This window comes from Belonocnema kinseyi, chromosome 2, assembly GCF_010883055.1.
Source record: "Belonocnema kinseyi isolate 2016_QV_RU_SX_M_011 chromosome 2, B_treatae_v1, whole genome shotgun sequence".
NCBI classification, from domain to species: Eukaryota; Metazoa; Arthropoda; class Insecta; order Hymenoptera; family Cynipidae; genus Belonocnema; species Belonocnema kinseyi.
The window spans coordinates 132099345-132116002 of NC_046658.1; positions in this window are offsets into that span (position 1 = coordinate 132099345).

The window sequence follows — 16658 nt, forward strand, 5'->3', positions numbered from 1 at the left end:
AGTATATTAATATTAATAATTTAATGAAAGTAAAAAAAGAATATTAATTAATAAATATGAATAAATAAATAATATAGATAACCTGGGAAATATAAAAGGGGTTAGGTGTAATGGCCTCATATTCTTGGACCTCTAATAAAATTTGACGATTTCTATCGAGGAACGCAACAAAAGTGGTCAGAAATGGTAAGAAATCCTGCCTTTATTTCTGACGATTCCTGATTTTTTTTGTAGGAGATGTTTATGACAGTTTTTAATTATCGCTGAGTTTCGACATTTACGTAAATACAATCAGAATAAATTTATTAATAAATTTAAGTATTAAAATAAATTATAATTGTAAAATAATTATTTTCTTGCAGTCAGAATGGTATAAGAAACCTAAATGAAAACAAGCGCGTATTTGGTTTCAGCGACCCCAAAAATATTTGCCCTGCAAATATCACGTGAATCTGATATTTGTTTTCTCGAACGCATTTTTGGCACTATGTCTTTTCCCCCTGAATGTGAAGGGTAGAAAATTAAATTTCAATCAAATATTTAAGTGTGTTGCCAAAATAGTTGATTTTTTAATTTAAAAATGTGAATTTTCAATCAAAAGGGGTGAACTATCAAACTAAAATGACAGATTTTTCAGTTGATAAAAAAAAATTGGGCTATTAGAAATTTCAACTAATTCCATTAATTTTCAAACAAAGAAAATATTTTTCTACAAAAATTTGTTTAAATTTTCAATAAAATACATGAATTTTTAACTCACTGTGTGGGCTTGGTACAAGTTGATGATCCTGGATAGTGTGTTTCGCAGGAGTCGATGGCATAGACGTATGTTGTCCAAAATCCCCGCCATACAAATGTTCTTCAGAATCCAAATGCTTTAGTAGGCTTGCTATTTCATGTTGAGTCAAACCTTCATTATATTCAGGAGAAGATGGGATCGAGTAGTTTTCTTGCCCTCTTGATGATTCTGTAAAAAGACTGCTGATGTGTACAAAACCTATCATATCTGATCCAAACGATCTACATGTTGATCGAAGATACAGTACAGATACAGTACAGAAATGTAGCTATCTTTTTTTGAATTACCAATATTTTTATTAATGTATTCAAAATAAGATTTTATACACAATTGTATGTCAGAAGCAGAACTTGAGGTCATTTAATCTTTTATATAATGTTATTATTATTAGAAATAATGCATGTTTATTCACATAAGCGTTATCTACACACACTTTTGATAACGAAATGATAGGAGCTAGCATTTGGTTTGCATCTCATAAGTTAAACAAAACAAGTCTATTAATTTTTCAGAATATTATTTTATAATAGCGAGCTATGTACGAGAAAATCTACTAGTTATCTACTTGTTATCTTTCTAGTCAGACAAGTGCCCTGGAAGCAGTTTCGCATTACTTCAGGGGATAAGGTCTTAAAACTCAGTTAGCCGTTCATCGGCCTCCCGCTTTTTAAGCTAACCTGGGCCTTTTCATCTCTGCTGTCCATCTAAGATTTTCGCATCATCTTCAGCAGCCCAACTACATCGCCAATAGGTTCGTCGACTTTGTCGGCTTTCTTAATAAAGTGGTTTCCCTAAACCCCAAACATCTCTTAACCGGCCAATCGTTAATCAATGGCCCTTCCTCCTTTGCACCTTGCGGCATGCTAGCGTAGTGTGCAGCTGTTTGCTGCATATCCTAGCAGCGTCTGGTTTATCTGGTCCATTCAGGTCTATCTCCCGGGCTGTCAGAATGCCATAACCTTCACAGTTGTAGCACCGGATAACCTATGTCTTCTTGGAAAGTCTATAGGATATCCATGTTAACTTACGATGCTCTGAATGAAGCAGCCTTACGGCTAACTCATTGGCGTAAGTTTCTCCTGAAGGCCTTCTTCGAAATGCTGACCTTGACAAACGTAGGCTGGTTCTATCTATAGTGCTTCCTTTAAGCCTCTCTTACCTCTGCTTCTTCTGCTTCTTTATCAAGGTCCAGAATCTCGATTTTAATGCGAGGGACGAGCCTATATTCCTTTACCCCAACCAATGATGTACAACACCTTTTCTCGTCAGATATTAACACCAACACTGTCCGGCTGCTTCTTGCTTTTGATGCCCTTTAGGACATACTACTAGCTCGATCACTCTGCTGCTATTATTAGGATCGCTTCGGAATGTAAGCGTTTTGCTCAGAGGGACACGTTGTGGGCTTTCCTCACTCTCTTCCCGTAGTGGGATGAGAGAGTAACCACGGAATATTTTTACATCCTAAATTCTTGTTTACTTTGTTGAAATTGCCTTTGAGCTGGTTTTTTAAACACCGCGCGAGAATGTAGAAATACTGCAGCATTCTATCCATTTTGAACTCCGTCTGCTAATACACGTTAATCGTTACCACAATTACACTCCTAATTAAAAGACAAATTTTATTTTTATTTCGCCATCACTTATTCACTATCACATTTAAATATACCGCATGTATTTTGTTCAGTCTATTGCTTTTGCTTAAAACGGCCCCCTACCCCAGCAGAGCCTTTGCTTGTTAGTTTTTCCTTTGGGCCCACCCCAAAGAAAAGGACTGCTTTTCTATTTGTGCTACTACTTGCAGCAGTAACACAAAAAACCGGGCCCCTCTGATCACAGACCAAGAACGCTTTCGGTGGTCTGCTCAAAGGTGGTGTATTCAGTGGATGGGGTGGTAGCGAAGGGTGAGGTGGTGGCAATGAAGTAGTGAAGGTTACTGCCGTACAGGAGAATGATTTAATGGTGGTATTGGAGGTTCTGGTGATAAAGATTGTATTGGAGGTGGCGTAGGATATTGTGGAGGACGTAATGGTAGATGTGGTGGATGTGGCAGTAGTGAATAGTAGCAGCTGTAGTGGTAGTGAGAAATGTGGCGAAGATTAAGGATGTTTTAGCTTAGTTTGCTTATCGTAAGAGTGTTCAATAACACATTATTATATTCATAAATTATCAATGATCACTTCGGAGGAGATGAATCTTGAAGCCGTAAATTCAGTTGGTGAAATCAATTAGGCTATGCCTAAGAAACTGTTAGTGGTGGTGAACCAACCCTTATAAAATTTATAGAAGATCTTTAACGTCCAAAAAAAACAATAAAGGAAAAAAATGCGCAACAAAAACTTTGCTTCAAATATTTTGGTCCAGCTTATCTGGTGTTAAAAATTCCAACTATTCGAAAGCACACTGTTTAAAGTTACCTTGATGATTCGTAGGTTGACTTGTCACCCCAAAATTTGCCGGAAGGTCCTTCTCTTTGGGTGGCATACCTGATGATATGTCTATGAAAAGACAAAAAAATAGTTATTACTTACAAATGTAGAGAATGTAATAAAAATAGAAGTCAATCACCTACAAAAATAAAAAGCGAATATCTGTTTACATTGTCATCGGAGAAAGTATTAGATTCGTGTAAAATTTGCCGCTCTCCCGCCGGTTTTGTAAAATGTTTACGTTTTGAGACTCTCGGAACCCAAAAACCAGGCTTTTGAGAATGTCTGTTTGTCTGAGGGTTTATGTGGGTATGTATATTTACGTGTGAGTCTGTAGATTTTTAGGATATCAGCATGATGACTTTTGAAAGAATTAAACGACTGGATTGGCCTTTGATATACTCTTTAACTTTCTTAAACTGAAGGTCAGGTTCGTTAGCCAGCCGTTTTGGATAAAAATTCCAAAGTCAAAGCATTTTCAAATTTTTTGTGACCACTTAGTTTTTAATGACTTTTTTCGAAAAACAACAAATTAGCAGAGTTATAGTATTTACAAAATTTAAAGAATAAAAATGAAACTTAAAAGTTTTAAGCCAAACAGTGCATGAAATAAGAAAAAGTCATACTCACTTTTTTACTAAACGTGTAGTTTTTGTTTTATTCGTAAGAAACAACATTACAAATAAAAGTTTCTAGACAAAGGACATGAGATAAGAAAAAAAATAGCTAGCAAAAATTTGTTCACCGAAAAATTGGCTACATATGTGCATTTTATCCTCTTTTTATGGAATGCGTTCTTTTATTTTAATGTTGACAAATAAAATTAAAAAATAAAGAACTTAATTTTTAGAAAAACGACGCACGGTAAAGATGAATAGAAAAAAAAGTGTGCATTCAAAAAAGATCTATAAAATATTTTCAGGGATAACTTTGTGCTAGGTGGCGTTGCATTTGTTTTCGTCTTAAAAAAATAAAATATTAAAATTTTTTGACAAACGACAAAAGCTTTAGAAAAAAAATAATAACTTGGTCCTTCATAATGTTTTGATAGAACAGTATTTGTTATGAATCTTTGTAATAAAAAAAATTTCAATAAAAAAATTTAATTTTCGGAAAAACGACACAAGCCATGATTAAATTTTATTTAACAAAACTTTTCGCTTAAATTATATCTACAAATTTTCTCATAACCTCTTCACGCTAGAATGCATATTTTTAATTCAAATCGTAAAAAAATACTAGAAAATAAATAAATTAAATTGATAAAAAACCAACACAAGTTGCAATAAGATGCATAATCACAATTTTGTTATAGGATGTGTAGTTTTATAATCACAAAAAGAAGACAAGTCTGTTTCGATAAAAATGCATATTAAGAATTGTAGTAATATAAAGTTATTAAAGTGATATACATTTTTCAGCATAGATAAGTATAAACATTAGTGAAAAATAAGGAACAATTATTAAATTCATTATGGCAAATGAAATTCGTACTTCATTTTGCAATATCTGAATAAGCTATTTCAGGCCAAGATACATCAATCAATGCAATGTACATTTGAGATAATAATGTTGAACATAATGTAAAAATAAAGTTCAAAGTTTTGACATAATCAAGTGCAAAGCACGAAATACGTGATGAGATTGTATTATTCAAAGCAGAATGAGCTTTAACAAAAGAGATTTCACAATTACAAAATAAGAAATTTCGATGCTTTGACCCTAAATTTTAAAAGGTTCTAAATCATACTCTTCTAACTAGTTCTAAAATACACCTGAAGTTTTTTATTTTTATTAATTATAAACCTGTTATTATAAAAAGCTAAAAAAAAAGTAAACGAACGCCGTTTTGTAACATTTTCAAATTTATTTGCATAAGAATATAAGGTTATTGTAAAACTTGTAACTCGTTTATGTCACCTCCATCAATATAAACATATGAAACAAAATAGACTTGCACTCTTTTCCTTTACTCATAAATGGCAATCAAAAGTCTCAATCGTTATTTTAGGAGAAGAAAGTGACACAGAATTTACAATTCTGATTTCGTCGGTTTAATTTTATGAAAAAAAATTTATATTTTGGCTTCGAAGCTTGAAAATTTGGCTAAAAGCGATCAAAATTGAATTTTCTGAGGTATAGTATTTTCACAAAAGGACCATTTAAATAGTAATTAGGATAAGTACGTGAATCCTGAAATACAATACTTTTTTACTTATATTTTAATAGTAAAAAATGATGGTAATAATAATAATGGTTTGTTATCATAGATTTCGTACAGTATTTTACTTTTATTAATTTATAATGGATGCTCCAAATTACTTCTAATTGAAAAAATTATATGAATTAATTCTTTACGTACCCAGAGAATGAAGAATTACGTAAAAAGTTAAGACCAAAGTGTAATAGGTCCTCATTTTTCCAAAAAGCTGGAAAAATTGAATAATGCAGAATTTTTATAGCAGAGTAACTAATTAATATTCTGATATTTTAGGTATATATACTGTTCTGAGATACTCGTGTTTTTCCTCTCCCTGAGGATAAATCGGGTATATAAATAATTTTCGAGCTTGGTTATGTGGAAACTTTTACTTAGTGTTACATAATTCTTTTAATAGCACATACATTTTTTACGCGTATAATTATTTTACCTTGAGGAACTTGACTAATTTTTGTGCAAATTAAAAAATGTATTTATAGTATTCCACCTTGAAAAGCTCAAACACTTTCATAATGTGTAAAGAGTAATTACCAAATCATAAGTTTGTCATTTCGAGATTATGAATGTTTTAATAAAAAAAATTGTAATGCAAGAGTACACGGAGAGCAATTTCAAGAGATTTATTCATCGAAGCGCGTGATTTTAGACACATAATTTTTATGCGCTTTAAAGTCTCGAACTCTATGATCTAAAACCATAGGATTGGAGATATGAGAGCAAAAAATCGTGGCCTAATGCTTGAAACTTCGGGACCTATGCTTTAAAATCAAGGGTACCGAGATCTTAGTTCTCACTATTCACTATTCTTAGTTCATTTTTCTCATTGGCTCCAATGAAGTGAACAAACTGAACAAAATGACACACAAAAAACCTTCAAATCTCCAAAATTGCAAGACAGGCAAGGTTTGGAAAAAAATACCGAACGTAAAATGCATGGTTATTTGAAGATATCAGTATCTATTATTTCTAAAAACTTCCGAAGAAACTGGGGTTTTTGAAAAAGAATGTTTCCCTCAATAATCGAAGACATCGCTTGGATCAGAACTCGAGATAAGACATTTTTTCACCACGCACGCAATTATTAAATCGAATTAATGTTTTTCGAATTGTGATTCACACAACTTGTAGCCTAAATGTCTTTCCGACTGGATTACTGCCGCTTAATGGAGCTTCCGCGATTTCATCTGGAGTCAATTCAGCAACCTTGCCGGTGTACATATTTATTTTCACTCGCTTTTGCTTCGAGTTCAGACTTGTAAATATTCCATGAACAGTCACCCTTTTATTTGGTTTTTCAAGTATTGCATAAATGTCACCATTTGAAGTAAATAATACAAGCTGTTCTTCGGCTGGCATTGGCTTAGGGACACCATTAAATTTTCTTAATTGAATTGCTGGTATAGCGGCAGGAAAAGCATATCTTCGAACCTCGAATATCTGGTTTTCATTCTTGTGAGGAATCAGTCGAATAAACTTTAGTTGTTCAGAATTTAATCCAAATAGTTTACTAAAATATGGCCGCGGTGGAGGGGACCTTGACCTAACACGTAGTGGTTGCTCGGCAAGAGGAGATGACCCGTTAGGTTCCTCGGTAGGAGGAGATGACCCGGTAGAAGAATGTGGTCTTCCACGAGGAAGAATCCTTTCTGGAGAAAACTCTGTAACAAAAAGGATAACATTACATTTTTCTGGAATGATGAATGTCATTTTCTACAAGCCTTAGGGTCATTTTAGGAGTAACTTTCAACGAGGAATTTTGTACAAATAGAAACCTCCTTATTTGACGTCGGCAATCGAAAGAGCGGAAATTTTACGATAAAAATTTACTTAGGTCATATGTCAGGTGTGACCTGGATGATTACACAAAGCTTATTTAAACTTAAACAAGTTTTGGAAACATCTAATAGCACAGTTTCTGGAAATAATTCATAACGATCTTGCTTATTTATTTTAGAAAGATGCGTTAAGATTTTAGATTAAAAAAGTACCTGGCTGATGTTCTTCAAGGTCATTTTAAGATGAACTTTCAAAAATAGAAACCTTATTTGATGTCGGTAATCGAAAGAGCGGGAAATTTTCTATTAAAAAATGTACTCGTTTGAGAACCGTAGTTAGTCTTGGCTCTCACGTTTTGGGGTACTTGGTTGTCCTGAGTCCCCTTGTCTCTCGCGTTTTGTGGAACTTGATTAGCGTGAGTCCCGTTGTCTCTGAAATTTTGGGGCAAATAATTATCATCAGTCCCCCAGGATCGCGCGTTTTAGGGTATTGGGTTTTATCGTGAATGCTCTTGCCTCTCACGTTTTGGGGTGCTCTATTATCAAGAGTACCCTTGCATCTCAAGTCTAGTTATAGACAACAGAATACACAAGATTTTTCTCATAAATGATCAAATAGTTATCTACTCACTTCTGAACAGCAAGGCAACCGATTATAGAAACTTTTAACAGCATTTTGGATGCTTTCGGTAGGAATTAGAATGCATTCATCAATTATTCGTTGTTGCGAATCTACTAAATTTCGAGGTTTGGTCTTATACACTTGATCTTTCAGATAAACCAAAAAAATAGTCCAGAGGTGTTCAGTCAGGTGAAGCGGCTGGTCATTTAATTGTGCTTATACGTCCTATTCACCGAACAAAGAAACTGTATCTAAGTAAGCGCAAAAGTCTCATCCTTAGTGAGGCAGAGCCTTATCCTATTGAAACCATGCGTCATCAAAGTTATCTACAGCAATCTTTCTTATTGCAGGAACTATTCTATTTCGTAGCATAATCTCATACGTATTAGAATTCAAATTAGCCTCAATAAGAAACGGCCCTATTCTCACGTTGTTGAGTATTCTAGTCAAAACATTCCATTTTTGTGGCTATTGCGATTTCTTTTCTCATGTCCAATCAGGGTTTGCATCTGCTCAATATCTACAATTGTACTCATTTAAACTTCCGTCCAGTTGTAATGTTGCTTTATCCGAAAATGCTATATTATATAGAAAGTTGGGATTTCATCTTTTCGTATCATTAAACCTTTAGAAAACTCATCGCGACTATAGAAATCATCTTCGTTCAACTTATGAACAAACATTACTTTGAACGGATGGAAATTCGTTCTCTGAAAAATGTTATGCAGAAAAGATTTACTTGTGTCATGTTCTTGAGCAGCCGATATTATGTATGCCGATATTCAGTCAATGATGCGAAGTTAAGAAAGAAATTCAACCTTTCGTCTATTTTGAAAAAATTTAAAAAAAAGCATTATTGGAAAATTGAACGTATTAGAGATAATTGTAGTAACTATTAGCGTGTGAAATATTTTTTTTTAGCCTAAAATATGTTTTGCAGAGAGAGAGAGAGAGAGAGGGAGAGGGAAAGGCGGGATATTACCTGCGACCTGAGTACATTTTTTAACCTTAAATTTACCACTCCTTTGATTGCCGACGGCAAATATTTTTACACAAATTTTTACTTTCTAATGACCTTGTAGCACATAGTCAAGGTCATTTTCAAGGTCACATCTTAACGCACAATGCTAAAATAAATAATTAAGGTTGTTCTGAGTTATTATCTTAGGCTGCGCTTCCCAAATGTTTCCAACCTTTTTTTTAATTCAAACAACTTTTAAGTGACCATCAACGTCACACCTGACCTATGACTTGAGTAAATTTTTTAACGCAAATTTTTCCGCTTATTCGAGAGCCGATGTCAAATAAGACGGTTTCAATTCTGAAAACAAACAAGTTGACCTTAAAATAACCTTTATGGACATCTTCCAGGTCAAAAACTCTAGAATTTTTTTTCTGTAAAAATGTATCAAACCTTTCGTAACAATAATTTTTTATTTTTTTTTTAAATTTCTTAAAGGTTCAAGACCTAAATTAAATCAATTTTGCTAGTTTTTACTTCCTCAAAAAATTGATAAACACTAAAAACACCCAAACTCTCAGGTTTATGCACCAAAAATTGGCATTAAAAAAAAGAAAGAAAAAAAACACAGAAGCTTTTTATATTATGAAGGTGTTAAGTAATAAATTACTTCATAACAAGCGTTATATAGATGGTAGATCATTTTGAAACCAATGCATGAAACATTAATGAATACGTTTCATTTCATCTATTCTCAAGAGATTTCAAATGATCAAATCAATTTTAACGAAGAAATATTTTGGAATTAAAAGAACTCTTGGAAATAAAGGAAATTTTAATTGAAAAACAATAACATAGATTTATATAAAGATTTTTTCATGCACTATTAACATGAGAAATCATTTCAGAATAAGGGTAGGAGCTACCCTTATTTCATGGGTATAAATTTCATTTCATTTTACGGAATTTCTATATTTCGTGGAAAGGGTGCAATCTGCAGAACAGAAATTTTTTGTAGGCGCTTGCTAAAATACTTTTAATTTTTCTTTTATTCTACATTAATATTTCAGGAGACGTCATACCACACAAGGGAAACAAAAATTTACTAAGAAAATTCTGATACGATCTACTTCATCGACATTTTTTTGAGAGCATTCGGAATAAGGTTCCAAGCATGTAGTATATTTGCTAGTTCAAGAGATTATTAATAATTTTTAACTGTTTATTAATTGACGCTATTGTAAGCAATTTTTATTTGTGCTAGGGTTACCTTGATGGTTAGTAGGTTCACTTGTGACCCCAAAATTTGCCAGAAAGTTCCTTTCTTTTGGTGGCATAGTTGATGATATCTCTGTGAAAAGACAAACCAAATTTTTTAATTATAAATGTGAAAAATGTTTTAAAAATAGAAGGAAGGTAATTCGATTATTCTATTTCATTTTGTAAAAATCAGTTACAGCCCATCAATAAAATGGGATAGTCAATCGCCTCCTAGCAAAAAAATGCGAGAACTCTTTTCACATCCTTATCAGAAAAGGTATTGCATTTGTGTAAAATCCCCCTACCTTCGTCAAATGTCCAGGTTTTAAGAACCTCTGAACTCAAAAACGAGTTTTTCGTTAAAGAGGCTGTCTATCGGTTTGTGTGTGTGTGTGTTTGTATGTTTATATTGCTGCCTGTAGATTTTTATTCTGTCAGCACGTTAACATTTTAAATAATTGTCAGATAGAATTGGCCTTTGGTATACTTTTCAAGTATCCTAAACTAAAGGTCAAGTTCGTTAGCCAGCAATTTTGGATAGAAAATAAAAACATTTTCGAGCTTTGAAATGACTTTTTTTTATAAAAAAACAAATTACCACAATTATAGCATTTACAGAAATTACAAAAAATGCATTTTAAAATTTTAATTATATGTTGCGGTCAAACTATACAAGAGGCGAAATAGATAAATTGACAGGAATATTGCACTAAAAAAATCTAAAAATTTGTTTTTAATCGATTTTTATAGGATGCGTAGTATTTGTTTCACTCATAAAAAACAGCATTAAGACTAAAAAATTAACTTTTCAGACAAACGACATAATCTACGAAGAAAAACAATTATACCAGATTTGTTTATCCAAAAACGAGTTACAAATTTAGTATTAATCATCTTTGGATCGAATGCGTAGATTTTGTTTTAACCGTAAAAAATGACATCACAAATACAAGATTTTAATTTTTGGAAAAACGACGCAAGGTACGTAAAATATTAATTGACAAAAAATGTGCCTTAAAAAAGGCCTATAAATTTGTCGGCAATAACTTTTGTTTTGGTTCTAAAAAAAATTAAAAATAACAGAATTCAATTTTTCTACAAACGACACAAGCTATACGGGGAAAATTAAGTAATTAGCCGTCTATAATTTTTGGATGAACAGCTTTTTTAGTTCAAATTGTAAAAAAGCATTAAAAACAAAAAAAATTAATTTAGGGAAAAACCACAAACGGGACAGTAATGTTTTCTGATTTTTTTTGCCACCTATCAATATGTGTTCATTCTATAAACAAATTATATAAACAAATGCACATTTTGGGCGTTTTTAAGCGAAAAGAAATCGCTTTTTTCTGGTCGTGCTAAAATAATATTATCAATGATGTTTTCTGAAAAAATGTTTGCCACCTATCAATATTTGTTTACTTTATAAACATATTATATAAACAAAAGCATATTTTGGTCGTTTTTCAGTGAAAAGAAATCGGTTTTTCCTCTGACCTTGCTTAAATTATATTGTCAATGATGCTTTCTGAAAAAAATTGCAAACTATCAATATTTGTTTATTTTATAAACCAATTAAATAAACAAATTCACATTTGGACGATTTTAAGCGACAACACACCGTTTCTTCTTCTGATCTAGCTAAAATCATATTACCAATGATGTTTTCTAACAAAATTTCTGCTACCGATTATAATTTAAAAAATTAAATATAAAATAATTGAATTTTTCGACGCACTACACAAGCCACCTGTGTAGGAATCCAATCAAGGATCCGACCAGGTGTGGGCCGGATAGCTCCGCTTAAAGCCGGGCTCTGGTCGCGGAATCCGGCCGGGATCCGGGTTAAGAAACGTTGCTTTAAGCGAAAAATTGGTAACTTCTTTTGTCTTTTAAGGCTCATCGTAAGGATTACGTTGAACTTTAAAAGTCAAATAAAGTCAAATAAAGAAAATTGAAGTAGAATTTTTTTATAATCGCATATCAATTTGGAAAACACGGGTGATTTAAGGTTAGGAAGGAAGGAAAAAAAACCGTATAAACAAGACTATATTTTAATTTAAAATAATAATAATTCGCGCACTAATTGGGGATTTCAAACTAATTACTGAAATAAGGTTGATTTTAACCGCGAGTCTCAATTTTATTTGCGAACTTCGAAGAGACGACGCCAGGGGTAGCCCGGTCGGGATCCGATCAGAAACCTGGTTGTATTAGGGCCAACCGGGGAAATTTCTACACGGGCACGTGGGAAATTAATTAATGAACCGTCTATAATTTTTGGATGGACAGCATTTTTAGCTTAAATTGTAAAAAAGCATTAAAAACATCAAAAAATTAAATTTCGTGAAAAACCACAAAAGGGAGGAAAAAGAAATGAAAAGACTAAAGTCATTCAAACCAAAAAAGAGAACAAAATAAGGAAGAGAAATTAATGCAATATAAATTTAATATAACAATGTTGGACATAACGTAGAAAAGTTCTCAGAACAAATTTGAGAGTGAAGCGAGAGATACGTGACGAGAATTTTTCCGTTAAAGAAGAATGAGCTTTAACGAAAGAGAATTCACAATCACAAAATTACAGTTTTCGATGCTTTGACCTTTAATTTTAAAAGGTCTGTGCGCAAATGTGGGGAAGTACAGAGACCGAGTTAGAAGCCTGCAACTTTGAAAAATGTAGCAAGAGGACGCAAAATTGTAACATTTTAAAATTTATTTGCATAACAATAGAAGTGTATTTTGAAACTTTTCAATCGTTTATGTCACCGCTACTAATATTAAAATGTGAAACAAAATACATTTGCATACTTGAATTATTTTTCCTTATGTCTAAATCAAAATCAAAATGCTTCTTTGATTTTGGAGAAGGAAGTGACGCAGAATTTACAATTTTAATTCACTGGTTTCAATTTAGGAGAAAAATTTCAAATTTTGGTTTCGAAGTTTGAAAATATTAATTAATTTATTCTTTACGTACCCAGATAATTAAAAATAATGTCCAAGGTTAAGGCTAAAGTGTGAAAGGTCCTCATTTTTTCAAAGAGTAGGAAAAATTCGTTTATGCAGAATTTTAAGAGCAGAGTAACTAATTTAGATTCCAATGTTTTATGTGTATATACTGTTTTAAGATTATCTCGTTTTTCCCTGTCCGAGAATAAATCGCGTATATGAATAATTTTCGAGCTTGGTGATGCAAAAAATTTTACTGAGTATTACATAATTTATTTTATAGCACATATATTTTTCACCTTGAGGAACTCACATAATTTTTGTGTAAATTAGAAGAATTGATTAATATTATTCCATTTTGAGAACTTCAAAGACTTTAATAATGTTTAATCTGTAATTATGAAATGATAGGTATATCATTTTGAGATACAGAAACTGATTAGATCATTTTTTCAGAATCTTTGTTAGCAGCATGTTCAATAAAAAATAGTTCATCAAATAAAGAAAATTATTATATAAAATAAAACCTTTCACCATAGAATTATCCTATCTAAAAACTTTTTCTAGTTGTTATAAGTTATATAAATCAAGAAGCGTTCACAAACTTTAAGCTATTTTGACGATTTTCTGAGTTTTGAAAAACTCGAGATTCATTTATAGAGATTTACGTCATTTTCAACAGAAAGTGGTTTCTGAGGGACTTGCATGATATTCCCCCTCCCCTAAAATTTTCAGGAGATTATTAAAAAAAAATCTCAGGACATGAAACTCAGAACATAAGAAATTCCCTAAAAATGATCGAAATCTTTGGCTTTCAGCAGTTAAAAATTTGAGTAATAAGCGAACTATATACAATCATTCCTAAACAGTAATGTTTTCTGAAATTTTTTTTGCCACCTATCAATATGTGTTTATTCTATAAACAAATTGTATAAGCAAATGCACATTTTGCGCGTTTTTAAGCAAAAAGAAATCGTTTTTTCTTTCAACCTTGCTGAAATTATATTTACAATAATGGTTTCTTTATTCAATTTTGCAACCTATAAATATCTGCTTCTTGTATAAACAAATTATATAAATAAATTCACATTTTGGGCATTTTTAAGCGAAAAGAAATCGTTTTTTTGTGGCCCTGCTAAAATAATATTATCAATGATGCATTCTGAAAAAATTGGCAAAATAGCAATATTTGTTTATTTTATAAACCAATTATATAAACAAATTCACATTTGGTCGATTTTAAGCGACAATACACCGTTTTTTCTTCTGACCTGGCTAAATAGCACTCTGATTCGTGAGAGGCAATGGGACTCACGATAAAAAAGCACTCTGATTCTTCTACCTATTGTAATTTATAGAATGTCTCTTTGTTCATTAAAATTTTTTATAAATTTCATAAATTTTATTGTACTACAAAAGTTCATATTGAAAACATTTCAAACTTAATTTCAACAAGATTACAAGAAAAAAAATGGTTTTTCTGCTCATAAACGCATTCAGTGTGTACTTTTTATATAATTTGTTTATAAATTTTACGAATTACGTTTTATTGCAAAGTTTTGGCAAAGAAAGTCATTTGCAATATAATTTTAACAAGACTTGATGACCGAAAGATTTTTTTCTGCCTTTAAATGCCTAGAATGTGCATTTGTTTACCTAATTTGTTTTTAAAGCAAACAAAAAGTGTTGCATAACAAAATTTTATCTGTGAAAATCATTGACAATATAGTTTAAAAAAAAAATGATTTCCTTCTGCCGAGAAATTTCTGCAAGGTACATTTGTTTATAAAATAAACGATTAGCGATAAATAAAATAACGATTTGAGTAAGTGAAAGATATATTTAGAAGTTTTAAAACAATTCAAAATTAATTAGAACTTGTAAACATTTTTGAAAAATTTTGTAAAGTTTCACATAAACGAAAGACATTTTTTCAGGTTAATAGGAAAAATTAAAATAATTTTTTATTCGAAAAATTAATTTTAAGAGATGATTCAGAAACGTTTTAAAAATTGTCAAAGAACAATATCAAATATTTAAAGACACTTTTTAAAGTTGGGAATAATATTAAAAATGCAGGAAAAATTTAAATAATTTTTAGAGATTACAAAGTCTGACAAAATTAAAAAAAAGAAGAATTTTCCTTATATTCTTGTGAAAGTTTTAAATAATTTTTTATTTCGAAAAATAAACTTTAAGAGAAAATTAAAAAAGGGTTCGAATCATATCAAACGATTTCCTAAATTTTCGACAAAGGGTTTACAAGATCTTAATGCTAAACTTTACAATTTCATAAGATTACGAAATAAAAACAAATGAAAAATCGACTAAATTTAAGCAGTATTTATTAGAATTGAAGATACTTAGAATTAATTTGGAAGTTAAAAAGATTTTAAAACTAAACATTAAGAGCTCTGAAATAATTTCGAAGGTTTTCAAGAGAATAAAAAAATGTCTTGACATTTCTGGGAAAATTGATCAGATTTTAAGGAAATTGATAAAAAAATTTTAGTGGTATTAAAAAATGTTGAGAAAAATTAGAGTCAGTTAAAAATATTTTCAGAAATTTAATACGTTTGAAATAGATTAGAAATATTTGAAAACTGGGAAAGATTTTTGAAAATTCAAAAAATATTGCTTAATTCCTTCTTAACTTCTAAAAGTCCTAAACATTTCAAAAAGACTCGAATTTTTTTATAATATTTTGTAAAATACTGTAAAATAAAAAAAATTCAGTAAAATCTTCTACATTTTTTTCTTGCATGTCTAAAACATTCAAAAATCTTTTTTTTTAATTTTCTCAAGAATCTGATAAAAATGGTAATTATATAAATTTACAAATAAATTAGTAATATTTATTAGCTTGTTCTAAATTCTCAGAATTAAATTTCAACGTGAATTTATTATAACACTTCATACAATATTTTTTGAACACTGTGAGTGTTTCCAAAGATAAAAAATATTTGTAAATCGTGTTTCTTTAGGGGATACTATACAAATGATAAAATATTTCAACTTGATCAGAAAGCCTATTTAATTTCAAAAATATTTTTGATTTAAGAATTTGTTATTCAATTGTAATAGACAAAAATCTTATATGATTTATCATATTCCTTGCTTATAATAATTATATTTATTATATGGTAGCATTATATCGTAAAAGGGCAATATAAAGAAATTAATTCTACAATAAGATACTATTAATACAAATATAATCCAAGTCAAAAATGTGTTTCAATATTTTCGCTTGCAATTTTGAGCGCGCCTAAGGCGAGCGACTGGTGGCACAGATTTTTTAAAACTAATGATCGAAGTATCGACAACAGTAATTTGGTGATAGTGAATTCTCTTTTATTAAAGCACCTTTGGCTTTAACAAACACATTCTCATCACTTACCTCGTGCCTCGAACTCGAATTTGTCCCTTAAGGGCATGTGACACAGCTAAATACCTATATTACCTACCTCACTTTTTCCGTTCACTGAATGTTTTTTTGAACCTAAGAACTTTTTTTAAAATAAAATGTCGAGCTGAAACTGGAAGATTTATTAGGGTACAATAAAGTACGTTTAGGTACTGCATTTCGGTAGGAACTTCACTAAAAATTATTTCATCTTTTTTCTGAACCTCAACATTTTG